We start from the raw sequence: 27988 nt of genomic DNA on the forward strand, positions 1-27988 counted from the left end.
CAGAGGACTTGTGGAGTCCATGCCTCAACGAGTCAGAGGTCCTTTTTGACGAGAGAAGGAGGATTACACAATATTGGAGGGTTTTAATGTAATGTAAAAATACACATATATAATTCATCAGGGTGGGGGACTTTTAATATGCATGGTAAACACTATATATCAGTGTGCAGGAGTAAGTAAAAAGGCTGAAATATCAGGACTAATGTGAAAACATACTCTTTAAATGTTACACACCTGAGTGAGGGACTTTTATTTTGTAAAAATAACATTTTGTGCTGCAACAGTAATGTGGTGAGCTGTGAGTGCTGTGCTCAGGGTGTTCAGGAAGCTCTTGCTTTTAATTGAGTGTGTTTCCGCCAGAGCTTTCGGCTCTTTTGCATTTGTTCACACAAATACACACACACACACACACACACACACACACACCTCCTTCCTGACACAAACTTTTTCATTACTGAGAGTCGCCTCTAGATATTTGAGAGACAGAGTGCCTGAGTTGTGTGTGTGTGTGTAATGGTGGTTTTATGCATGTTCTTTTGTGTGTGTGTTTGTGTGTGTGTGTGTGTGTGTGTGTGTGTGTGTGTGTGTGTGTGTGTGTGTTTTCAAACACGCCTGTGTAAACGTCTTGTGTCCTGCGTGGCATTTTGGAAATGAACAATCCACACTTGAACTGGACTTGAACTTTAGCAACACACTAGCCACCATCTGCATTATCATAGCAACCAGTTAGCAACACCATAGCAACCACCTAGGATATCGCAGCAACCATTCAGCAGCACCATGGCAACAACTGACAGTGACTGAGCATACTTTAGGAGCAATATCCTAACAACCACCTACCAACCCTATAGCAACCATGCCATAGCAACACCCTAGCAGTGATCTAGAACACATCAGCAACCACGTAGTAACACACTATCAACCACCATACCATGGCAACACCCTAGCAACCATCTGCCAACCCCATAACAACCACCATACCATGGCAACACTCTAGCAATCACCTGTAACTAGCTTGTGCTAACACCTAAGCAACAATCAGAGATACCATAGCAACCACCATATCATGGCAACACCCTAGCAACTACTTACCAAAACTATAGCAACCACCATACCATGACAACACCCAGCAACATCTTTGCAAACATGTAGTAACACTCTAGATCACATCTACCAACTCCATAGCACCCGCCATACATGGCAACAACCTAGCAACCACCTGCCAACCCCATAACAACCACCATACTATGGCAACACCTTTGCAACTATCTACCAAAGAACAAAGCAACCACTATACCATGGCAACACCCAGCAACATTCATTTCTAGTTAATTAACATTCCACAGTTAAATCATGACGCATCAGTGCGTCCCCCGCAGCCTCAGCATTACACACATATATGCATCCTCCTACACCACAACGTGTGTGTGTGTGTGTGTGTGTGTGTGTGTGTGTGTATGCACATATGAACATAGGCATGCATGCATATATGTCGAGATTCCTTTTGGCCTCAGGTGACCTCTCACAGAAACGTGCTATGACATTTATGTGTGTGTGTGCTCATGCATGTGTTGCGAATATGTGCAGAAGCATGTGTATGTGTGTGTGTGTGTGTGTGTGTCTATGTGTGAGTGAGAGAGTGTGTAAGTGTGTGTTTTTCACACTGTATGACTGCTCTGGTTAAATCCACATGTGCGCAACCCTGAGGAAAACATTTGGCCTTCAGTAACGCCAGTGAGCGAATGTGCGTCCAAGCGTACAGGTTAGAGGTGGGTATGTGTGTGTGTGTGTGTGTGTGTGTGTGTGTGTGTGTGTGTGTGTTTGATATCTCGCAGGTGGGTTTATAGTTCAGTTTGACCTTGGTGAGTTACGTAACAGTCTGAGTATTAAGTATCATTTTTTTTTATTCCATAATTAAGCAGTGAACCAGGAGAAGGCACGCTGTACTGCAAAGCACCTCCTGGGATAACATGGCAACTGCCTAGAGACCCCATCGCAATCAATAAGATACGATACCATAGCAACCACATAGAACCTCCACAGCAATCATCCTGCAACCCCTTAGCAACACATTAACAAACACCTGGAATGCCATAGGAACCACTTAGCAACACCATAGCAACCACATGGGATACCATAGAAACCACATGCCAACACTGTAGCAACCACCTGAAATATAAAAGCAAAGGCTTTAGCAACCATTTCAACCATGTTTTCTTTAGGATGAGTTTGAGCACTAGAACTAATAATCATCGCCAGTATCTGGTGGTTGGTGGTTTGGAAACTGGGGGTTCGATTCCCGGTCTGGGTGACTGTGCTTTGCTACACCAGTAAGAATCCTTGGGCAAGACTCCTAACTCCTCTCTAATTCACTCTGGATAAGATCTTCAGCTAAGAACATCTGACCTCACTGATGCTCTTATGTTGTCGAATACAATCAAATGTAGTGTCAGTTCTTCCAGGACGAGTAGAGGGGAGACTGACTGTATTCCTACCTCTGGGTTCAGGAGAAGCAGGAGTGCTGGTGTGTCCGTTTGTTTTACGTGTGGAGGTTTTTAGGTTCTCCTCTCGCTCTGACCCACAGTAGCCGCCCGTCGCCTCCGCTCTGCTGAGCGCTTGTCTATTCTTATCACTCTGAGTCACTGACTGGATCTGCTCTCTGGAATAACTCTCTGCCCCCAGAAGGTCTCTCTCTCTCTCTCTCTCTCTCTCTCTCTCTCCCTCTCTTTCTCCCTCTCTTTCTCTCTCTTTCACTTTCTGTCGCTATCTCTCTCTCCCTTCGGTTGATGTGCACTAAGCGGCCAAGACACGGTGCATTCTGGGAGAATATTCATTTCACAGCCATATTCATTCAGCTGAAGAGAAAACCCTGAACCTCTTTTCATCTCTTCTCTTCTCCACTTTCATCTTCTCTTCTCATCTCTTCTCATCTCTTCTCCACTTTTCTCTTCTTTTCTCTTCTCATCTCTTCTCATCTCTTCTCCACTTTTCTCTTCTTTTCTCTTCTCCTCTCTTCTTTTCTCTTCTCCTCTCTTCTTTTCTCTTCTCTTCTCTTCTCTTCTCCACTTTTCTCTTTTCTTCTCCTCGTTTCTCTTCTCATCTCTTCTCCACTTTTCTCTTCTCATCTCTTCTCCACTTTTCTCTTCTCTTCTCTCCACTTTTCTCTTTTCTTCTCCTCGTTTCTCTTCTCATCTCTTCTCCACTTTTCTCTTCTCATCTCTTCTCCACTTTTCTCTTCTCATCTCTTCTCCACTTTTCTTCTCTTCTCCAATTTTCTCTTTTTTTCTCTTCTCCTCTCTTCTCCACTTTTCTCTTCTCTTCTCTTCTCTTCTCCACTTTTCTCCTCTCTTCTCCACTTTTCTCCTCTCTTCTCTTCTCTTCTCCACTTTTCTCATCTCTTCTCCACTTTTCTCTTCTCTTCTCTTCTCCACTTTTCTCATCTCTTCTCCACTTTTCTCCTCTCTTCTCTTCTCATCTCTTCTCCACTTTTCTCTTCTCTTCTCTTCTCTTCTCCACTTTTCTCATCTCTTCTCCACTTTTCTCCTCTCTTCTCTTCTCATCTCTTCCCCACTTTTCTCTTTCCTCTTCTTTTCTCTTCTCTTCTCTCCTCTTTTCTTCTCTTCTCCAATTTTCTCTTCTCCATTTTCATCGTCTCTTCATTTCTCTTCTTCTCTCTTCTCTGCTCTGCTCCTCTCTTCTCCACTTTTCTCTTATCTTCTCTTTTAGCCCACAGTCGTGTCACAATATTGTTCTACTCTGCATGTGAATGAGTGTGTGTGTGTGTGTGCGCTTCTCTTCACCGTTGCATGTGAAACTCTGACCTTGCTGAAGTGTATTTCTTCCCATTTTCAATTCTGGCTCGGGGCGAAAAGGAATAGAAAAGTAGATGTGAAGTCTGAAGCATTCAGAGGACTGAGTCGCGGGTGTGCGAGTGTGTGTGTGTGCGTGTGTGTGTGTGTGAGTGTCCCAGCAGTGGTAAGTCTGCTGTAATACCATCTGTCTGTCAAAATCATCTCTTAATATAAGAGCAGCCTGCGCAGACTAAACGAGATGACATTTATTCATAATAGGACGGGTCTGCTCTGCCTGCCGTCAGATAATGCTATCAGAAGGCAAAAACACAGCCTGAGTTGACTTAAAAGCATCTGCTTGTCATCGTGGGAGTGTGTGTGAGAGTGTGTGTGTGTGTGTGTGAGAGTGTGTGTGTGTAGCACTTTGCAAACCTATCTGAGAAAATGATATTTAGGCCTTAAAAGGGTTCATATAACCAGGTGATCATTAGTTCAGACTTTTGCACAGTAGTGTGTGTGTGTGTGTGTGTCTGTGTGTGCTTGACGTGGCCATCAGTAGAGGCTGAGAGGGTGCAGTGTTTGAGCTGTTGAAGTGTGTGATGATTTTTTAAAGTCCTACTGACTCAGGATCCAACAGCCTCCTCTCTCTCTCTCTCTCTCTCTCTCTCTCTCTCTCTGTCACTATCTCTCTCTCCCTCTTTGGAGAACAACTTCAGAAAGGCGACTTTAGAAAGCAGTGTGTGTGTGTGTGTGTGTCGGGAGTGTGTGTCAGACCTGCACAAGCAGAATCAGTAAACAGCACACTATAACCCCTCTCTCTCCAAAAAATGTAATAACATGTCCCATACACTATGTGTCCAAATGTTTATGGACACCCCTTCTAATGAATGCATGAAGCTACTCTAAGCTGCACCCATTTCTAACACAGGTGTGCAAATTCTCTCACACACAGAGAAGTGCTGCCAATAGAATAGGAGCAGATAAATACACATGAGCCTTTAGGGCCTTTTGTGGGCTAGAGGGGTATAAAGCCCCCCAGGATTGAGCTGTGCAGCAGTGGAAGAACTGTGTTCTCTGGAATGATGGATGGTGGAGCTCCATCCAGTACTTTTGGGGATAAATTGGGGAGTTGGGGATGATGAGGTGGGGTGGTGATCATCCAACATCCTGACCTCACTAACACTCTTGTTGATGCATGCAATCAAATCCTCACAGCAATGCTCCTCCAAATTCTAGTAGAAAGCCTTCTTTTAATACCCTTGATTTAAGAAGAAACAGTGAATGAGCAGGTGTCCAAATACATTTGTCCATATAGTGTGTCTGTCCTAGAAATATCTGAAAAAAACACAGTGTGTGTAAATATGTGTGAGCTGTGTGTGTGAGCTGTGTGTGTGAGCTGTTTGCGTGAGCTGCATGGACGAATATGACGTGTTCTGCCATCACACGTGTGTGTGGTAGCTGCTATTTCAGACTGACTCTATATTTAGAGCTGTTTGACAGAGTGTGTCTGTGTCTGTGTGTTTGTGTGTGTGTGTTTGTGTGTGTGTTTGTTTGTGTGTGTGTGTGTGTGTGTTTGTGTGTGTTGGTGAACAGTAGTGAATGACTCATCAGTGCTGTGAATTTTCTGAATAGAGCAGAGCAGTGTGTGTGTGTGTGTGTGTGTGTGTGTTTGGCTGTGTTACAGGTCTGCTGCTGCTGTACCAGACAAAAGACATTCATTTACAAAAAACATCTCCTGAAGATGAGTGTGAAACGTGTGTGTGTGTGTGTGTATGTGTGTGTGTGTATATGTGTGTGTGTGTGTGTTCACCTTGTTAAAAGGCAGATCAGATTAGGCTGGGCGGAGTGTCTAGACTGTATTAAGTTAGCGGTGTGTCTGTGTGTGTGTGAGTGTGTGTGTGTGTGTGTATGTGTGTGTGTGTGTATATACACAAGGAAAGGTCAGAACACACTCATCATTCACCACCTGTACCACCTTTCTTTATTCACCCTTTTCACTTTGACTTTTTAGTCAAGTGTCTTCTTCTCCTCTCTCCTTTCTTCTTTCTTCTCATTTCTTCTCCTCTCTCCTTTCTTCTTTCTTCTCATTTCTTCTCCTCTCTCCTTTCTTCTTTCTTCTCATTTCTTCTCCTCTCTCCTTTCTTCTCCTCTCTCCTTTCTTCTTTCTTCTCATTTCTTCTCCTCTCTCCTTTCTTCTCCTCTCTCCTTTCTTCTTTCTTCTCATTTCTTCTCCTCTCTCCTTTCTTCTCCTCTCTCCTTTCTTCTTCTTTCTCCTTCTTTCTCCTTTCTTCTAATTTCTTCTCCTCTCTCCTTTCTTCTCCTCTCTCCTTTCTTCTTTCTTCTCATTTCTTCTCCTCTCTCCTTTCTTCTTTCTTCTCATTTCTTCTCCTCTCTCCTTTCTTCTCCTCTCTTCTTTCTTCTCCTTTCTTCTTCTTTCTCCTTCTTTCTCCTTTCTTCTCATTTCTTCTCCTCTCTCCTTTCTTCTTTCTTCTCATTTCTTCTCCTCTCTCCTTTCTTCTCCTCTCTCCTTTCTTCTTTCTTCTCCTTTCTTCTCCTTTCTCCTTTCTTCTCCTCTCCTTGTGGGGCAGTGGTGCTCAGCGGTTAGAGCGCCGGGATATCGATAACATGGTTGTGGGTTCGATTCCCGGGCTCGGCAAGCTGCCACTGTTGGGTCCTTGAGCAAGGCCCTTTACCCTCTCTGCTCCCCGGGCGCTGGAGTTGGCTGCCCACCGCTCTGGGTGTGTGTGTGTACTCACTGCCCCTAACACATGTGTGTGTGTGAGTGTGTGTTCACTACCAGATGGGTTAAATGCGGAGGACACATTTCGCTGTACAGTCCACACTGTACAGTGACGAATACGTGCACCTTTACCTTTCTTCTCCTCTCTTCTTTCTTCTTCTTTCTCCTTCTTTCTCCTTTCTTCTGCTTTCTTCTCCTTTCTCCTTTCTTCTCTCCTTTCTTCTCCTTACTCCTTTCTTCTCCTCTCTCCTTCTTTCTCCTTTCTTCTCTCCTTTCTTCTCCTTACTCCTTTCTTCTCCTTATTCCTTTCTTCTCCTTATTCCTTTCTTCTCCTTTCTTCTCCTTTCTTCTAATTTCTCCTTTCTCTTCTCTCCTTGTATCTTTCTCTTCTCTTCTTGTATCTTTCTCATCTCTTCTCTTCCATTCTCTCATATCTTCTTTTCTCTTCTTGTATCTTCTCCCTTCTACTGTTATATCTTCATTTCTTCTCAAATCTTCCCCTCTCCCCTATCTCCTATCATCTTTCTTCCTATGTCTTCTCGTATCGTCTCGTATCTTCTCGTGTCTTCTGTTGTTGTATCTTCTCTCCTCTCTTTTCTTCTTTTTTCCTCTTTCTTCTCGTCTCGTATCCTCGTGTGTGTTTTCTTCTTATGTCTTGTCTCTTCTCATCTCATCTAGTATCGTCTCGCCTCTGTTCTGCTCTCTCCTCCTCTGTCCTCCTCTGTCCTTTGTGTCTCTCCTCCATGCTCCTCTGTTTTACCTGAATAAGATGTTTTGGCTGTGACAGCCCATGTGACATTGTTTGTTGTTGGTGTTGTTTGTTTGTTGTTTACCTTGTCTCGGGTTTGAAGAATGCCCTGTCACCTCACACTCTTCAGATAAGGACCAGTGAACATGTCAACATCAGTAGGAGAGTGAAGCGGGGAGAACGAGAGAGAGAGAGAGAGAGAGAGTGAGATGCAGGATAAGGTATCTTGACTCCTAAAAAGATTTGAAATATCAGATTATCAGGATATCTCTCTTTATTTGATGAGGTGGAAAAAGTGAATGACACCCAGTCTTAGTAAGTATGAGTGTGTGTGTGTGTGTGTGTGTGTATGTTGTCTGAAGTCAAACAGAAGGTACCGTTGGCTTGCAGAGAAAGTGAAGCAGTTTGTTTTCCACTGAGTCTCTGCAGGACTGCTTCATCAGCACTTCCACACTTCTGTGTGTGTATGTGTGTGTATGTGTGTATGTGTGTATGTGTGTGTGCTATTGTCTTGTGATTCGTGCTGTGATGCGCTGTGTGTGTATGTTCCGCTGCATTAGGTTAATTGGTCTGGCCTGTCTTAGAGTTCCTCTGTAAGGCTGAAGCCGGAGCTGGAAGTGTGCACACACTCCTGACTCAGTGCTAATCCAGCACTCCAATCTACCCCACCCTGACACTGACCACCATCAGCAAGCAGCAGGAGCGCACACCTGTCGCCCCTCGCCCCTCACCCCTCAACTCACACTGATCCAGGTCAGTCACGGTTCTTCAGGAGAGGATTCAGACGGTCACCAGTGCCCAAAGGTGTGAAAAGTATTCACAACATGACTCAGGTAGAAGAGGGTGGAGATACTAGGGTTTAAAAGACGTCTATAGAAGAAGCTTTTACTCCAGTAAAAGTGTAAAAGTACTGGTTTCAGAACGACTTCAAGTAGAAAAGTAAAAGTAATGGAAGGAAAAAAACAAAGGCCGAAAGCTTAGGCCGCACCACAGGGGTCTATAGTGCACTACCCCCCCTCCCCCCAAAAAAAACATAATGAGGAGAATGATCTATTAAAATGTTGATGTTAAAAATGTTGGGCTGCACTAGGCTCCTGTTTCAGCTGCAGATCTGCCCATTGAAAATGAAGCATTTCAGTAATATCAGCTCTATTAAAGGAGCGTCTCTGTGCTCTACTGAGCATCAACATGAGCTTCATGGAGGAAAATATGAGGAGTCGTTGTCTAGAAGTTCTGTAAAGCTGCAGAAAGTCAGACTTCAGAGGCGTGTGATCAATAAGCTTTATTGGAATGTAAATGTGGGGCTCAGTCGGGACGTTTCACTGCAGCTCTCTTGAGTCTCTGCCACGGACACAGTCTTCATACTAGACTACAGACGTCTGCTGTGAGCTCGCTGGAGAGTGACGGGACGTGTACAGGTGTGATGGATCTCTTATAAACCAATAGGGAGTCAGAATGGTGTCTGTTTATACTTCTCATCCAATCACGGTCAGACTCTCACTTTCGGGATGGAGAGATTTATCTGGAGAGGGTTTTTATTGATGACGAGCCGGAATGAGAACAAAGGGAAATGAAATAGGAGGAACGAGGCTGATTTTAAAATGTAAGGAGGAGAAAGTTCAGATAATTGTGGGAAAATGTGAGAAGTAGAAGTAAAAAGTCTGAAAAATAAATAATGACTCCAGTAAAGTTCAGAGAACCAACATTTCTATTTAAGAGGTATTACGAGGTATTTGTACTTCATTACTTGACACCTCTGCCAGTGCCAATATCTCTCCAAATAGGGCTTAAGTCGGCTAAATTAGTCGGCTAATTTATTAGTTGATTCATTGGTGACATCATCGCTAGGAACAGTCCAGGACACACGTGACCTCAACCATAACAGTACAGTGGAGTACAGTTTTTCTGCCGCTGTGACTTCATATAGTAGGATGTCCCTCAGTCTGGACGCAGAGCTGTCCGTCACGGGAACGTGTGGAGCGCATGGAGAAAACCGGTACGGCTTGTAAACACTGAGAGCCCCGAGAGCCTGAAGGCAACACACCGAGCTCGACCTCAGACCGGCAGCTCCATCACTGTGGTGTGTGAGTGGAGAGCAGAGTTAGGTTAGTGGGAGGAGTGGGAGGCTCAGATGGACTTGGTGGAAAAAGGAGAGCTCGCTCCACTCAACCACTACATCACACACAGACTGTCAAAATAAAGGTCACTAACAAAAACACACAGAACGTGTCAAAATTATAGTCAGTAATAGAAACAGACCATGTCAAAATAAAAGTCAGTAAAACATATAAACAAACAGGCCATGTCAAAATAAAAGTCACTAATAGAAACACACAGGCCGCGTCGAAGTAAAAGTCAGTAATCTATATGAACAAACAGACAGTATAAAAGCAAAAGTCACTGATACAAATGAACAAACAGACCGTGTCAAAATAAAAGTCACTAATATAAACAAAGCATGTGAAAAAATGAACAGACCATGTAAAAATAAAATACACAAATGAATAAATAAAATAAACAAACGAAAAGATAGTTTCAAAATGAAAGTCACTAATAGAAACACACACATCGTGTCACTAATGAACAGACTGTAAATGTAAAAGTCACTAATATAAAAGAACTAACAGACCATGTCAAAATAAAGGTCACAAATACAAATGAAGCAGTAACACAATTTCTTTTTCAGACTGAACTCTGTTGTATATTTATCTCTCAGTTTTCTTGTTTGCTGATCCCAGAAATAATATGAAACCCATTTTAGTTTTGTTATAAATTTAATGCTACTTTGCACATCCTTGGTTTACAGTTTTGACAGGAAAATGATATTGGTGTTTTATTTATCTGCTATTAACATGAGAATTCATTAGATATTCATCTTTATTGTCTTTAATTTTTTTCTCTGATGCTTGTATCTCTCGCTCTTTCTGGGTGGTGCTGGGTGTAATTAAGGAGGGGCCGCATTGTGAATAAGTGTGGATGATCTGTCTGTGCTCTCTCTCTCTCTCTCTCCCCCTCTGTGTTGTGGCTGACCTCTCTGTGTAGTTTGGCAGTAGATGTGGAGGAATCTCTCAGTGTACATGTGTATGTGTGTGTGTGTGTGTGTGTGTGTGTGCAAAGGTCTAGTTGAGTATTTAGTGTGCTGTGAGGAGCACCTGTCCTCTATTATGCTCTGTGAGGGTCTCTCTGTGCAGTTCCTCTGCTTAGCACTGATCTGAGGGCAGCTGAGAGAACTCACTGAACCCCCTCTGCTGTAGCTCCACCAGTGAATGAGCAGGTGTCCCAATAGTTTTGTCCATATTGGGAATCTGTCTGCCAGCAATCTGTACTTCTAATCTATTAAATTCATTAAAAATCAATACTGTGTTTTTGAGAATCGCTACAGTACTGCAGTCATAATATCGCGATACTTCGATATATCGATATTATCGACATCAACACATCCAGACATCTCTGCAGTTCTGGAGCAGAGAGACGTGTAAGACTACCTGAGGGAAGCAGCCACAGTCTGCAGTGTGTGTGTGTGTGTAATAGAGAGAGAGAGTGTGTGTGTGTGTGTGTGTGTATGAAAGGCTGAGGAGAACGAGGCTGTTTCGGACTTGCTGGAAATTGCTCTGAACAAAGGCAGAGATGAGTCAGAGCCGATTCTTATACCCATGTGCTCGGGAGAGTGGTGGTGCATGGGCAAATCTGTGTGTGTGTGTGTGTGTGTGTATGTGTGTGTGTGTGTGTGTGTGACGTTGCACATACGTAAGAAAGAAGCAGCACAGCACCAAAAGAGTGAAGGAATGCTCATTCATTCTCTCACTACCCGGCATCCTGCAGAACAGAGGGATTTAGGCGGTAAATCCTGCTTTGTCTCTATGTCTCTCTCTCTTTCTCTCTATGTCCCTCTCTAGGTCTCTCTCCCATTCCCTCTCTTTCTGTCATTTGCTCTGTTCATTCCTGTTCTGTTTGACCAGGGTTAGCTATTGAGCTGCTTCTAATGTCTGCATGTGTGTGTGTGTTTCTGCATGTGTGTGTGTGTGTGTGTGTGTTTCTGCATGTGTGTGTGTGTGTGTGTGTGTACTAGCTAACCTATGCATATACGCTTCACTGATCTGTGTGTGTATCGGTCAGCATCACTATGCATGTGTGTATGCCATGGATGAGTGTGTTAGGGTGTAAGCAGCAGGCTTCAGCAGTATGTTCACACACACACTCACACACACTCACACACACACACACTCACACACACACACCCTCTGTTATGTAATTCTCTTGGCCTTTTTCAGTGATCTCTGATAGCAGCCGTGTATATGTGTGTGTGAATATGTGTGTGTGTGTGTATATCTGTGTGTGTGTATGTGTTCTGCTGATTAGCAGCCAAGTCAGGGATTAGTGTGAGGCTGGACCAATGTGTGTGTGTGTGTGTGAGAGAGAGCAAGAGAGAGAGTGTAATAGATTGGTCAAAGGTCCAGTGCTCTCTCTGTGTTAATATCATCAGGCCTCTCTACAGCGCTGCTATCAGCTCTGGTAGCATATTCAGGCCTGTGTGTGTGTGTGTGTGTGTTAAAATATTGATATATTGAAATATCGCAATGGATATGAGAAAATATTGAAATATCAAAGTATCAGTATGTTATGTTTACAGTGTAAGAAAATATGAATAAAATTAACATGACCCCTGTATCTATCGTATCGTCCGATTCCTGCCCTGGTGTGTATACGTGAGTGTGTGTGTGTGTGTGTGTGTGCTGGCCTGTAGGCGAGCCTCTCTGTGGCTGTGTTTGATGTGGTAATGTGATGCCCCTGTGTTAGTGACCTGTCCTTTTCCACCGATCCTCCACTATCCGCTCTAAATGGCCAGTTCAGCACCTGCCGGTCAGGTTGCAGCTGGGCCGTCTCCATGTCGCTGGTTGCCAGGACGCCAGGCTCACCTGCTCGCTACCATATCAGCCAAGAGTGTCCAGAGTAAAAAATAAAAAACATCATCGCGTATGTGTGTGTGTGTGTGTGTGTGTGTGTGTGTGTGCACTTGCACATCTGTGTCAGCGATGGGTTCAACCTAAAGCAGCTGAATGCGTTCGTTCATTAGAAGGGGTGTCCGCAAACTTTTGGACATACAGTATACCTGGTGAAAGTGAACTGTATTGAACGGCTAGATAAAAAGGGTTGAGAGATGTTACTGACCATTGATTTTCAGCTGACAGTCCTCACTACCTCTCTCTTTCTCTTTCTCTCTCTCTCTCTCTATCCGTAGTGGCTCGCCTGGGTTTGTCTGGCTCTGAATGAGGGTTTGGGGGCCGTAACTGAACACACTTGCTTTGCTTTAAGACAAATGGCTGCTGGGGGGCCGGAGGGGCTGTGTGCGAGTTAAATATTCATTGTGTCGCTTAGCTGCATGTCACAAACAACCCAAAGCGCCACATCGGCCATTAAACACCAGTACGACATGCAGCGGGCCCTGTAAGCGTGTGTTACAGCAAGCTACATGAGCCAGCAGGCAGCGGGACACCAGGGACCCATACACCAAACAATACAGGCCGATCAATATTAAATACTGTAAATCTCGGTAAAGACAACTGCACAGCTGGACGCTACGCTAAAGTAGCTGTCATTACCCTCTACAGGTCTGGAGATGGAGTAGGACCGTTTTTTGCTATTTCCTGCTTGCACTGAGCCCCGCCCTTAAACACACCCATAGACACGCCCAGCGGGCCGGCCTAGACTGACTTACTGACTGATGGACTGACTAATGGACGTGAAGACATTTTTCATACTGACGATCTGAGAACTACATTTAGCATCAAAGCTAACAAGTATCTGAGCTGCTGAGAGGAGATGTAATCTTATTATAAAAGGAAGTGATACCGTAGCATTTCTATTGGCCACGACTCCACACCACTGGCATCACTACCACATCGGCATCTTCTGGCAGCATTTCTGCATCGCTAGCATTGCTACGGCTCTGGCCTCGCTTCCACTCGACTAGCATCACTACCACAACGACCTCGCCTAGCAGCATTTCCGCATCGCTAGCATTGCTACCGCTCTGGTCTCGCTTCCTCACGACTAGCATCACTACCACCTTGGCCTCACCCAGTATTACCACCACATTGACCACCGGCCTTCGCTTCTCAAGCATCGCTTCTGCGCTGTTAGCATTTGTACCGCTCTGGCCTCGCACCACTAGCATTGCATTATCACATTGCTAGCCTTGCTGTCGCGCCGGCCTTGCTACCACTCTGGCCTCACTTCCGCTCCACTACCATCGCTACCACGTTGGCCTCGACAGCAGCATTTCCGCGACGCTAGCAGCACTATCACAGCGGCCTAGATTAGCTGGGGAAATTCAGGAGGGCTCCTTTAACTCGGGCTCCGTAAGGCGGTTTCCTGTGTTTCAGTGAATAGGACGGATCTACACGCATATACCCCAAACACGGGCAGCTTATGCTGTGTGTCTGTACGCGCGGGTGTGTACGCACAGTCATTACGGACAGAACGGCCATCTGTAGCCTCCCACGCACACACTCCTACACAAACTCCCCTCCCTACCTCCCTACCCACACATACACACACACACACACAGGCTTTACCTGTCTCTCCGGAGGCTGTGGGGGGTGAGTGTTTAACTGTCAGCTGATACGGCACAGAATCGGGTTGTGTATGGAGTGTTGGAAAATTACAGCATGTATGCACTACATATGTGTGTGTGTGTGTGTGATTGTGTGTGTGTGTGAGTCTCATAGGGGGATCTAATTAGAGAGAGACATTAACAGCGAGGCTCATCAGTCTTGTACGTGTCGCTGAGGGCTAAGCAAGCCTGCACTGACACTCACATGCGTTACGGATCATTTCAGCTGTGTGTCTGAGCAGAGCTGAGGTGTATACCACGGGTGGGCTGGCGTAGAAGAAACCCCACCCTCACATCCGTCAGTCAGCATGCTTATCATCATCTTTCACAGCTGCTTTCTTGGATAAAGGGCTCTGACCCTGGATTTGACCTCTCTTTTAATTGATGTAGACTAACAGTGTTCCCTGAGCCACTGGCTGCAGCACAGAGTAACAGTTGGAGAGGTGTTCTTCTCATGAACTTCTGCACCCGTCATACACGAAATGGACAAAAGTATTGGGACACCTGCTCATTCATTGTTTCTTTTGAAATCAAAGGTTGTTGGAGTAACTGTCTCGACTATCCAGGGAAGAAGAGATTTTTCCACTAGATTTTGGAGGAGCATTGCTGTGAGGATTTGATTGCGTTCAGTACATCAGTGAGGTCAGGATGTTGGATGATAACCTCCGCACCACATGCCCAACTCCCTAACTTCTCACCAGAAGTATTGGATGGAGCACTATCCATCATTCTAGAGGACACGGGTGTTCCACTGCTCTACAGCTCAATGCTGCTGAGGGGCTTGATACCACTCTAGCCCATGCTAGCATGGTGCCAATAGGTTCATCTCATTTATCTGCTCCAGAGAGTCCTATTCTATTGGCAGTACTTTTCCACAGGAACTAGACAAGCTATGTGTGTGTGTGTTTGCATTTGCACATTTGTGTCAGCAGCAATGGGTGCAACTTATAGTAGCTGAATGCATTCATTAAGGAGGGTGTCCACAAACTTTATAGACATATAGTGTATATAGACTATTTATATATATATATATAGTTGCTGTATATATTAATGCGCACACACTCACACACACACACACACTCACACAGACAGACACTTCTAGTCAGCATTTCGCCGCCTCTTCCCTTAAGGGAGAGCTATTTATTAAACTACACCTCCGCCGAATGCAGGCTGAATCTGTTTTAACTGTGTGTTTGTTTGTGTGTTTGTTTGTTTGTTTGTTGGTTCGCTCCCCCTCGCCGCCACCCAGGAGACTGAGATCAGCAGGAAAAGGAAGGAGTGTGAAGTTCTCGAAGAGGAGGTGAAGAAAAAGAGCCAGTCATGTCAAACCCTGGTAAGAGCTTTGGAAATGAAGTCTCTTCTCCTCTCTTCCCGCTCGTGCTTCCAGGCCGGAGCGCCGTATTCGCCTGGTCTCCGGGGAGTTCTCCCCTGCAGAGGTGTCGATAAAGTTGTGAAATATTGAACTGACATGTCAGTGTTATTCTGGCTGCACAGCGGGGCGGCGAGCAGTCACTCCGAACACTCCGGAGAAGTGATAGATGGGATGCTGTGCTCTTGAGTTTTTTTTAATTTAGGCCATGGAGAAAGAAATACTGAGCTTCACATACTATATGGAACAAAAGTATTGGGACGCCTGCTCAGTATTTCCTGTCAGTAAGTCCAGGGAAGAAGTCCAGCTCCTCATTTGTAAAAGTACTGGATGGAGCTCCACCATCCATCATTCCAAAGAACACAGTTCTTTCTTCCACTGCTCCACAGCTTCTCAATACTGGGGGGCTTTACACCCCTCTACATTTACATTTACATTTACGGCATTTAGCAGATGCTCTTCTCCAGAGTGACTTACATAAGTGCTTTGCTATTTACTGAAGAAAAACCTCAGCTAGTTTGAATAGACTAATAATTCAAAGATCCTCTTCAGTTTAGACTCTACTAAACACAAGTCAGTAAGGAGACCACTCAACTCTTCAAGTCCTCTCGGAGGAGGGGTGGGTCTTCAGTCTGGGTTTGAGGACAGCGAGCGTTGGACTCTGCTGTTCGGACACCCAGGGGAAGTTCGTTCCACCACTTCGGTGCAGGACAGAAAAAAGCCTGGACGCTCATCTTCCGTGGATTTTGAGGGATGACGGGTCGAGCCAAGCCGTACTTGAAGCTGGAAGGGCTCTTGGTGCAGATCGGCTTTTGACCATCGCCATCAAGTACGGAGGGGCTGGCTGGTCCAGTCTTGGCTTTGTAGGCCAGCGTCAGGGGTCTGAATCTGATGACCTGGGCAGCAGCTACAGAAAGCTACAGTGAAGGGAACGCAGCAGTGGAGTGACATGGCTGGCAGCCCACACCTGTCATTAGGCAGCATGGTGCCAGTAGGTTGATGCTTGTTCATCTGCTTCAGAGGGTCCTATTCTACTGGCAGTCCATGCGGCTATAGCTATCCGTTAGCATAGCGCTTACTCCAATCCGTCACACACTCATGTCAAACCTCATTGAGTCAGTTACAAACAGGATGGGTCCAGCATTATTTGGAGATTAAGTGGCCTCCATTGTCCAGTGTGGTTTATGCATGCAGAGTGCATCATGTTAACAGAGGAGTTACAGCTAGTGTTAGCTAGCTACATTAGCCTCGTAGTTGTAGCGCAAGACTATAAAAAGACAATGAGGAGACGATGTGTGTGCGCACTTCCTGGTCCTGATATTTAGGTGCAACACAGCAAATGGAGAAAGCATTGGTGGGGGGGTCAGCGCCGACGCGGAACACGGTGCGGCCTGGCTTTAGTAGCCGTTCGGCAGGGTTCGGACGGTCACGTGGGCAGCTACACAGAAAAGCGCACAGCCAGCAGTGTGTGTCTGTCAGCTGAAACACTGTTTACTACTTTCTACTTTAGTGCTGCTAGATGACCCCGATATAGGCCTGAACGTCTCCCTGCAAATATTATGGGTAACACTTTGAAACGTGTGGCTGGAATTTGTGGATGTTCACATTTCATCCACATATTTCTGGAAGACAAGGCCTGCTGTCTTTCTCTCGCCCTCTCTCTCTCTCTCTCTCTCTCACATACACATTTCTACTTCCCTTGGGCTCTCTATCTCTCTCTCTCTATCTCTCTCTCTCTCTCAGTACCCCCCCCTCTCTCCACACACACACACCAGAAATGGCACTCAGCCTCTAGGGTCTGCTGTCATGGCAAACTAAAGGGGCAGCAGAGAACAGAAAGTGTGAGGGAGGGTGAGCAGGCAGATAGAGACAGATAGGGAGATGTTGCAGCGAGATCTCGCTCCCTTTCTCACATTTCTCTCTCTCTGTTTATAATAATATAAAAGCAGTTCGGTCGGAGGCAAATGCACTATATTGACAAAAGTATTGGGACACCCGCTCATTCATAGGATTTCCAAACTCAGGGGTATTAAAAAGAGTTTATCCAATATTTCTTTTTGTTGGAGTAACTTCTTAGGCTTTCTATTCGATTTTGGAAGGAGCATTGCTGTGAGGATTTGATTGCGTTCAGCGACAGGATAATGATGACCACCCCAACTTGTCCGAAAAGTAGCTGGAGCACCAACCATCATTCTAGAGGACATTGGAGTTCCACTGCATTTAGCACCACATGTGCAAATGTACAGACACACAGCTTGTCTAGTCCCTGTAGAGAAGTACTGCCAATAGAATAGGACTCTCTGGAGCAGATTAATAAACATGAACTGCTCTATAATAACTCTTATTATTACCTTTGATTTCCGAAGAAACAAATGAACAGTGAGCAGGTGTCCCAATACTTCTGTCCTTTTAGTTTTATATACATTTATGCATGCATGGACTGTATAAAACTACTTTTATATTTTATATTTTACTTTTATATTTTATAGCAATATTTGTATTTATTTATCTCTGCAGAGGTATTAGGTATAGGTATTTATACCTAATTACAAATCAACAAAGCATGTCATTCGACCAGGGGTGCCCAAACTTTTTCACAGGGCTGCACAGGGAGACAGCGAGAGAGGACAGAGAGCGAAAGTAAGGCTTGTAGAGAGGCTAATCTCTGCTGACTGCCCGGGGAGCTCTTTGAAAGAGGTTTTCCCTTTTGTATGTGTGTGTGTACGAGTGTGTGTGTGTGTGTGTGTGTGTACGTGTTGTGCCTGAGCGGTTGGAGACTCTGAAGACTCAGAGGATCCTTTCAGTGATGAGGAGAAAAAAATAGGAGCCTGTGAGACGAGCACTGTCCTGACTTTCACTGCCCATTACTATTTTTAGGGCTTTTATGCTGCCGTGCGGATCCTCTAGCTCTCTCTACCTCTCTCTCTCTCTCTCTCTTTTTCTCTCTCTCGCTCTTGCTCTCGCGTGCACCGTGTGATGAATAATAGGCCGGATTAAATGTGATGGCGCAAAATGAGTGAAATGAGGATAGGTCGTTCCCAGCGCTAACAGAAACCGTTGATGGCTGGCATAGCGATGCTGTGGTTCACACAGTAGAATTAGCATGCAGCAGCTGCAGCTTTCAGCAGTACTGATACATCTGCCTGTGATTAACACAGAGCCAATCAGAGTCCAGATCCATCAGCCGCTGACCAATCAGAGAGGCCCAGCGTGAACATCCCTGAGCGTCTGTGCTGCTGTAGCCCACTTCTTACATAAGAGCAGAGCGGCGGCGCTTCCTTTTTTTGCTTAATTTATAATGATTAGGGGGAGTCAGACGCGCTGCAGCTCCGTCGCCACTGAAACAGGCTGGCGTCCCGCAGCATTGTGCATATGTTAATGCAATCATCGCGTTCGGAGGTGGAGGAGATTGGGTGTGTGTCAGAAGGTGGCTGCTCTTGTGGTGTGTGTGAAGCAGCGGTATAAATGTTGCTCTCTGCTGGGACTCTGTGCTGAAACCACAGGAGGCTCCATCCCCACTGTAATGACTGTAAAACCGCTCAGATTACACCAACACCCCCCCCCTCACACACACACACACACACACACAGGCATGTACATCATATATAAGTAGACACAAGCTGTAATCTTTATACTTCCACTCACTGGCCACTTTATTAGAAACACCCACCTTATGCTTCTTCTCATTGGTCACTTTATTAGAAACACCTACTTTGTACTCCCACTCACTGGCCACTTTATTAGAAACACCCTACCCTGTACTCCCACTCACTGGCCACTTTATTAGAAACACCCATCCTATAATCTAATTCAGGGACCACTTTATTAGAAACACCCTACCTTGTGCTTGCACTCACTGGCCACTTTATTAGAAACACCCATCCTATACTTTAATTCGGTGGCCATTTTATTAGAAACACCCTACCTTGTACTCCCACTCACTGGCCACTTTATTAGAAACACCTATCCTATACCTTAATTCAGTGGCCACTTTATTAGAAACACCCTACCTTGTGCTTCCACTCACTGGCCACTTTATTAGAAACACCCTACCTTGTGCTTCCACTCACTGGCCACTTTATTAGAAACACCCTACCTTGTGCTTCCACTCACTGGCCACTTTATTAGAAACACCCTACCTTGTGCTTCCACTCACTGGCCACTTTATTAGAAACACCCTACCTTGTGCTTCTTCTCACTGGCCACTTTATTAGAAACACTCATCCAGGTTAGCATTGGGCTCTAGACACTAAATTCCTGTAGTGGCGCATAACTGCATACTTTAGCCTGACCTCTTTATATGAATGAAACCAGCATCATAATAGAGTGCTGAGCGCGCACACACTCACACACACACACACACACACACACACACACACACACACACACACTCACACACACACACACACTCTCTCTCTCTCACACACACACTCTCACACACACACACAGACTATCAACAAAAATCTACAGGCACACAAGACCAAACTCAATTACCTAAAAGGTTGTGTGTACATGTACTCGCTTTTCAATGGTCTTTGAAGTGCCCACAGCAGTTTGTGTGTGTGTAAGTTTGTGTGTGTGTGTGTAAGTTTGTGTGTGTGTGTGTGTCCATTAAAGGCGGATCAGGGCGGCTTGTTCCAGTAGTTGCACTTCACAGTTTTGTCATTTAGGCTCCTACCTTAAGGCCAGAAAAACACGGAAATACAGAAACAAAAACATCAATGTTTCTTAACTTCTCCTGCTCTTCTCTTCTCTTCTCTTCTCTTCTCTTCTCTTCTCTTCTATTCTCTTCTCTTCTCTTCTCTTCTCTTCTCTTCTCTCCTCTCCTCTTCTCTTCTCTTCTCTTCTCTTCTCTTCTCTTCTCTCCTCTTCTCTTCTCTTCTCTTCTCTTCTCTTCTCTCCTCTCCTCTTCTCTTCTCTTCTCTTCTCTTCTCTTCTCTTCTCTCCTCTCCTCTTCTCTTCTCTCCTCTCCTCTTCTCTTCTCTTCTCTTCTCCATGTTTCTCGTCTCTTCTGCTTGTATCTTTTCATATCTCTTTTCCATCTCCTCTCCTCTCCTCTTCTCTTCTTTTCTCTTCTCTTCTCTTCTCTTCTCTTCTTGTATCTTCTCTCTCTCTCTCTCTCTCTCTCTCTCTCTCTCTCTCTCTCTCTCTCTCTCTCTCTCTCTCTCTTTCTTTCTCTCTCTCACTCTCCCTCTGTCATGGTCAGTCATGGTGAGTAAGTCTGCTGTTTGTTAGTTTGTGCTTGACGCTCTGTGTGAGTGGCAGCCGTTGTGTGGGTGCCATCTGTCTCTCTATCTCACTCTCTCTCTCTCTCTCTCTCTCTCTCTCTCTCTCTCTCTTTCGCTCTCTTTCTCTCTCTCTCTCTCTCTCTCTCTCTCTCTCTCTTTCTCTCTCTCTCTCGCTCGCTCTCTGATGTCTCCATTCAGCCGGTTGGAACAAAATGTGGATTATGATTCTGTAGGAAACCAGGCTTCTCTAAAACAACCTGGCAGTGTTTTTAGGAAAGGGTGCATTCAGGGGCGGAACGTTGATGGGTCAACTGCAGGGAAACCTTCATGATTATTAATACCCCCCCATTCTCCCTGTTCCCCCCTGTATTTGTCTGTGTGTATTTTCTTTGTCATATTAGCTTTAGCTTACTACTGGGCTCCCCCTACAGGTGTGGAGTGTAATTCACTTTTACACCACGTCAGTAAATACAGATTACACTTTGAGCACCCCCTCATGGGCAGCTGTACACGTTCATTTGTTGACAAGCTGAAGGTAAAAAGTCACACTACAGGATTTTACACTAATATGAGTCGGGTTCCGCAGCGTGACTCGGTTCTAGATAGAGGTCCGTAGTGCATTAGCAGTGTTTCGGCCCGGAGTGGGGAATGATGGAGACGCCATTCCCCCTGTTACAGGCTGTGGAGCATTAACATGATTATGAATCTGATATTTTAAGGCAAAATTGATGCATGATCTTTAACATAGAGCGAATGTGTGTACAGTGTGTAGTGTGAGCTGTGTGTATAGGGCGTGTACAGTGTGTGTACAGTGTGTTTAATGTGTGTTTACTGTGTGTATTGTTTAGAACTACTAAAAAGATTAGAAGCAGATCTAGTGTAACTCGTCTAAATCACAGAGGATGTCTGCCAGGTTTAAGAAGTAAGCTACAGTAGTATCTGCTACAGTAAGTGTGTGTGTGTGTGTGTGTGTGTGTGTGTGTGTGTGTGTGTGTGTGTGTGGCTGTGTGAACAAGACAGTCGCTTTTGAAATGCCTTTGTGAGTTAGAAAGTCTTTTACAGATTTCCTTTCTACATCCGAAGGCCTTCTTTCATGCGTTGTACTTCTGTCGTGTATTTCACACACACACACACACACACACACACACACACACACACACACACACACACACACATATAGACAGACACACTTACGTGCACACTTTAGTAGTTTGAGCCAACACACACATGCTGCTCCACTATGAGGCCACAGTCTGTATTAATGTGTATTCAAACTAAATGATTCACTGAAGCTCGCAGTAGGTCAAGAACACATTCTTTAAAGAGGAAATGACTGGTGAGCTGTAACACACACTCCACACACACTGCTGCAGAGCACACCAGGAGTGTGTCTCTGACCCCACAGCAATCTCAGTGGATGATCTGATGGATGTTTTTTTTTTATTTCATTAAGAATCATTTATTGATTCTTTAAGAATCCTAAAATTGTATCTTTTATTAGGATTCAGTTTGAATATGATTCTTTAGGGAACAATGTAATGAATCATAATGTTTAAAATCTTTGATCTGATTTGATTATGATTCTTTCAGGAACAATTAAGTAAATCCTAAAATTTCATCTTTCTTTAGGATTCAGTTTGAATATGAATCTTCGGGAACAATTCAGAGAATGACGACTGTTTAAATCTATGATTCGATTTGATTTACTTTTTAAGGGAACAGTTCAGTGAAATTTCAGCATGATTTTATTTGATTACAATTCTTTTGGGAACATTTTATTGTATCATAAGGTTTTAAATCTGTGATCTGATTCGATTATGATTCTTTCGGAAATAATTCAGTGAATCATAAAGTTTAAAGTCTGCCATCTGATTCGATTATGATTCTTTTGAAAACAATTTAGTGAATCATAATGTTTAAACAGCAAGTTTACAGTCTGATTCTTATGATTCTTTTGGAAAACAGTTAAGTAAATTATAAAGTTAAAAATTTACAGTCTGATTCGATTATGATTTTTTAGGAAACAGTTCAGTGAGTCATAATGTATACATTTCAGCATGATTTTATTTGATTGTGATTCTTTTGGGAACAATTTAATGAATTATAATGTTTAAAATCTGCGAGCTGAATTGATTATGACTCTTTCCGAAACAGTTCAGTGAATCATAAAAGTTTAATGTCTACAGTCTGATTAGATTCTGATTCTTTCGGAATTATGAAGTTTAAAGTCTATAGTGTGATTCAATGATGACTCTTTCTTTCTGAATCTCGATTCTTTCTGAACAAAATCAGTGAATCAGAAAATTTTAAATCTATGATTCAGTTTGATTCGAACCAAGCTCACCTGTTTTAATGAATAAATCTGGAAAATTGGGAAATCTGGGAATTGGGAATACTGGGAATACTAAGCACTGCAATTGGTTAAGCTAACACACTTACACTTTCTCTCTCTGTCGCTTTCTGTTTTTCTCTCTCTTTCTCTCTCTCTTTTACACACCCTTCATTATTGGCATCCCCGTCCTGTAAACACTCCTTCGGTGTGGTCGGGGTGTGTGTGAGAGCAGGCTGTCAGTAGTTTGAGGTTTAAGTGGTGTTAGAGGAACGCCTCATGGATGTTGATGGAGTATAATTAAGTTTCACCCTCTGCAATGAGAAACGCTGCTTAATCTCTCTCTCTCTCTCTCTCTCTCTCTCTCTCTCTCCAGGCGAGAGCACGCGAGAGAGGGAGAGAGATAGAGAGCGAGAGAGAGAGAGAGAGAGAGAGAGTGAGCGTGGTACGCAAATCAACACTGCACTCAGGCTTATCCAATGATTTGGGATGTTAAGCTAATTACACAGTGCTATTAAAAGACACACACACACTCTCTCACACACACACACACTCGTTTTGAAATGTGAGTGAATCATAAACACGTCATGGCCAACCGAGGACCGTGTGTCTTCCCTTTTTTCCCTTCTCAGCTCTTGTCCTCTCTCTTTTTCTTAGATGGTGACATAAGTGTGGAAATGTGGCAAATATATAACAGCAGATATTTTGGGCCTTTATGATATTTTACGCAGAATTCCGTTTTTGGACGCATGGTTTCCGCATAGCGACAGATTTTCCCATGGGAATGAATGAATGGGGTGCAAAGACACCATAGCAAACACATAGGACACAATAGCTACCACTAAGCAACACCCTCACAATCACCTTAGACACCATAGCAAACACATAGGACACCACAGCTACCACTAAGCAACACCCTTGCAATCACCTTAGACACCATAGCAAACACATAGGACACCATAGCTACCACTAAGCAACACCATCACAATTACCTTAGACACCATAGCAAACACATAGGATACCATAGCTACCACTAAGCAACACCCTTGCAATCACCTTAGACACCATAGCAAACACATAGGATACCACAGCTACCACTAAGCAACACCATCACAATTACCTTAGACACCATAGCAAACACATAGGATACCACAGCTACCACTAAGCAACACCCTCACGATCCCCTAAGACACCATAGCAAACACATAGGATACCACAGCTACCACTAAGCAACACCCTCGCAATCACCTTAGACACCATAGCAAACACATAGGACACCACAGCTACCACTAAGCAAGACCCTCGCAATCACCTTAGACACCATAGCAGACACATAGGATACCATAGCTACCACTAAGCAACACCCTCACAATCACCTTAGACACCATAGCAAACACATAGGATACCACAGCTACCACTAAGCAACATCATCACAATTACCTTAGACACCATAGCAAACACATAGGATACCACAGCTACCACTAAGCAAGACCCTCGCAATCACCTAAGACACCATTGCAAAAACATAGGACACCATAGCAACCACATAGCAACTATACAGTTCTCACAGTGCCCCCACCCTGTGGCTCTCTTAAATCTCTTAAATGGGGGAGTGAGCTTAATTTGGCCGTGTACTAAATATATTCCTAGATATGACTAAATACCGTCCTCGTTTTGAGAGACCGCGGTATTACCGCTGTACCGCCCTGCCCTAATTACCTTCAAATCCAGCGTCTTTACCTCTTTGCCGGAATATTGCTCTTACCTGTGCATTTATCCACAGCAGCCTGCTGTAATTAAGCACTGGAGTGTATTACTGCAGGATGTTAGCATTGCTGTTTTACAGTGTAATTAATCATGATAATGATAACATCATCATACTGAGTGGGTTCACATCACCCCCCCCCTCCACCCCTCCACCCCTCCAGCGTTCTCTCTCCACAGACAGCTGTCGCTGACTGTTGGCCTCTGTAGTTCAAAGTATTGGAGCCTTCTCAGACTTTCAGAGACAGATGGACGATCTCTCTCTCTCTCTCTCTCTCTCTCTCTCTCTGTCTGTCTCTCTGTGGGATGAATAATTCATTGAGCAGCTCTAGCAGTGCTGAAAACACGCTTCTTACCAGGAATATACAGAAGCCTGCTTTTTTTCTGCATCTGTGTGTGTTTTTGTGTTTGTAGGAGAATATAACCTTTGCTTTTCTGTGTGTGTGTGTGTGTGTGTGTGTGTTTTCTCAGGAGAGTGAGCTCCAGAATGTTCTGCAGGGGAAAGCACGTTTAAATGTCCAGTTGTTCACTGATACCCAGAAGAGTGCAGAGTATGAGCAGGTAAGCTTTGTGCTGCTTTTTTCGGCCTCTGGCCTGAGGCTTGATAACGAATGCCTTTCTGCAAGAACACACACACACACACGTGTATATATATATATATATATATATATATATATATATATATATATATATACATGTAAAAGGTTCTTCACATTCGCACGCATACACACACACGTGTTGACAAAAGTATTGGGACACCTGCTCGTTGTTCATTGTTTCTTTATGAAAAATCAAGGCTATTAAAACAACTTTATTCTGTTTTTGTTGGAGTACCTTTCTGTACTGTCTAAGGAAGGCTTTCTACAAGAATTTGAAGGAACATTGCTGTGAGGATTTGACTGCATTCAGCGACAAGAGTGTTAGTTAGGTCAGGATGTTGGATGAGGATCAATCACCACCCACCTCCATCATCCCCAATTCGCCAACTCATCCCAAAAGTACTGGATGGAGCTCCACCATTCATCAGTCCAGAGAACACAGTACTTCCACAGCTCCACAGCGCGTGTGTATGTGAAGGAGGGGGAGGGTGTCTAATCTGTCAATATATTCTTATATAGGTTATGAAGTATATGGACTACCTATATATATATATATATATATATATATATATATATTTATATATAAAGCCAAAATCTATGCAGAACATTTGGATTCCATGTCATTTTCTGTCGACTACTCATACTGTCAAGAGCTCCTGATGGCAAAAGCAAAAAGGTTCACTGACTTCAGATAGGTAGGAGTGTTGAGCTGCATAAGCAAGGCCTCTCACAGCGCGCCATCACTGCTTAGGTTGGACGCAATAAGGACGCATTTATCGAAAGATTTTGAAGGGTCCACCATGTTGCATCCTGTGCTCACCCAACATCCTGACCTAACTAACGCTCTTGTTGCTGAATGCAGTCAAATCCTCACACTAATGCTCCCTCCAAATTCTAGTAGAAAGCCTTCTTCTCTGGACAGTAGAGAAAGTTACTCCAACAAAAGCAGGATCACCTCTTAATACCCTTGATTTATGAAGAAACCATCAATGAGCAGGTGTCCAATTACTTTTGTCCAAAACACCTATTTAAAAGCTACCTAATATTGAATAGGTCCCCCTTCCGCCCCTAAAACAGCTCTGGCCTGTCGAGGCACAGACTCCACAATACCTCTGAAGGTGTCCTGTGGTATCTGACACAAAGACTAACGTCAGCAGCAGATACTTTAAACACACACACACACACACACACACACACACAGGTGTTGTACCCTGTCCTCTGTGATCATTCGTTCCTCTGCGGGGGCTCTAATGGTGTTTTTGTCAGATAGAAGGTGGAAGATTCTTCTTCATCTCAGCCTCAGCTTCGTCTCAGCCAATCAGATTGCTCTCTCTGCCCCAGTGCAGCATGGGAGTGGCCACCCACTCACTCTTAGACAGACAAGTTTATCATCATACAGCCTTATAGCCTCTGCTGGTGTGTGTGTGTGTATGTGTGTGTGTGTTTGTGTGTGTGTATGATGGTAATATCCATTTTCCACTTCTCTGCTGGTAGATATTGCCTGGTAATCCAGCAGGGGACATGGAGACTGTGCGAGAGTTTGTGTAGGTGTGTGTGTGTGTATGTATATATATGTGTGTGTGTGTGTGTATGTGTGTGTGTGTGTGTGTTTGTGTGTTTGAAAAGTTGAAATGCAATTTCCTGGATGGTCAGTCTGGTTGATATTAGGGTGTGATGTTGATCACCGATATTCCTCTGTGTGCATGTGTGTGTGTATGTGTGTGTGTGTGTGTGTGTGTGTGTCTGTGTGTGTGTGTGAAAGAGCAAGAGCTTTAAACTGGAAAAGAACCTCTACATCAAGTAAAAGTTCATTAGACTTTTAAAAGGTTCTTAACATTCGCACACATACACGCACACACCATGTTGACAAAAGTATTGGGACACCTGCTCGTTGTTCATTGTTTCTTTATGAAAAATCAAGGCTATTAAAACGAGTTCATTCTGTTTTTGTTGGAGTACTTGTCTGTACTGTCTAAGGAAGTATTTCTACAAGAATTTGAAGGAACATTGATGTGAGGATTTGACTGCATTCAGCGACTAGAGTGTTAGTTAGGTCAGGATGTTGGATGAGGATCAATCACCACCCACCTCCATCATCCTCAATTCGCCAACTCATCCCAAAAGTACTGGATGGAGCTCCACCATTCATCAGTCCAGAGAACACAGTACTTCCACAGCTCAATGCTGGGGGGCTTTACACCCCTCTAGCCCACACTATGGAAGAACCATTGATGCACCTTTATTTTTAAGACTGTAGTGAATGCATTCATGTTTATATGTGTGTGTGTGTGTGTGTGTGTGTGTGTGTGTGTGTGAAGGGGGATAGGGTGTCTAATCTGATCCAGAATCACTCTGGTGTGAAGCTTTATCAGACTGCCGGATATGAGTTTGCCCCGGTCTGTGCCCCTGACTGACAGTGTGCTCTTGTCTAATATGAGTAATCATCACAATAATCAACAAAATCCAATCCAACATCTGATCACTCCGCTGGGTTCCTTCAAGGCCTTGAAGGTCACCAGATTTGATCTGTCGTAGCCCAGCCACGGCTTAAAGTGATCACTCAGCAAACTGTCAATCACAATCAGGCCTGCTCAGTGTCTGCAGTCAGCCTTTTGGAGTTTTGCACTGAAGCTATGAGGCTAATGTCGCTAACAAGTGATGTCAGATACTCCCCATCAGTTAGCATCGGTTGCGAGCTGGTTTGGCTGGCAACAGTGTGATGATTTAGAAAGCTACACTGTATGTCCAAATGTTTGTGGACACTCCTTCTGCCCCCCAGCATTGACCTCTGGAGCAGTGGAAGAACT

The 27988-nt window shown here is 44.3% G+C and overlaps 1 protein-coding gene across 7 annotated transcripts in view; it reads left to right on the top strand.

The window, feature by feature from the left end:
• Window positions 1–27988, top strand: part of rimbp2b (RIMS binding protein 2b) — a 119021-nt gene that overhangs the window by 14259 nt on the left and 76774 nt on the right. For 3 of the 7 annotated variants that reach the window (XM_072682490.1, XM_072682501.1, XM_072682495.1), the window contains exons 2-4: window positions 15142–15225; window positions 23195–23263; window positions 25054–25143. The gene's annotated coding sequence lies outside the window, so the exon portion shown is untranslated. The remainder of the gene's footprint in view (window positions 1–15141; window positions 15226–23194; window positions 23264–25053; window positions 25144–27988) is intronic. The other 4 variants (XM_072682494.1, XM_072682503.1, XM_072682498.1 and 1 more) reach the window with 3 other exon arrangements.

Source organism: Salminus brasiliensis, chromosome 6, assembly GCF_030463535.1.
Source record: "Salminus brasiliensis chromosome 6, fSalBra1.hap2, whole genome shotgun sequence".
Classification (NCBI taxonomy): domain Eukaryota; kingdom Metazoa; phylum Chordata; class Actinopteri; order Characiformes; family Bryconidae; genus Salminus; species Salminus brasiliensis.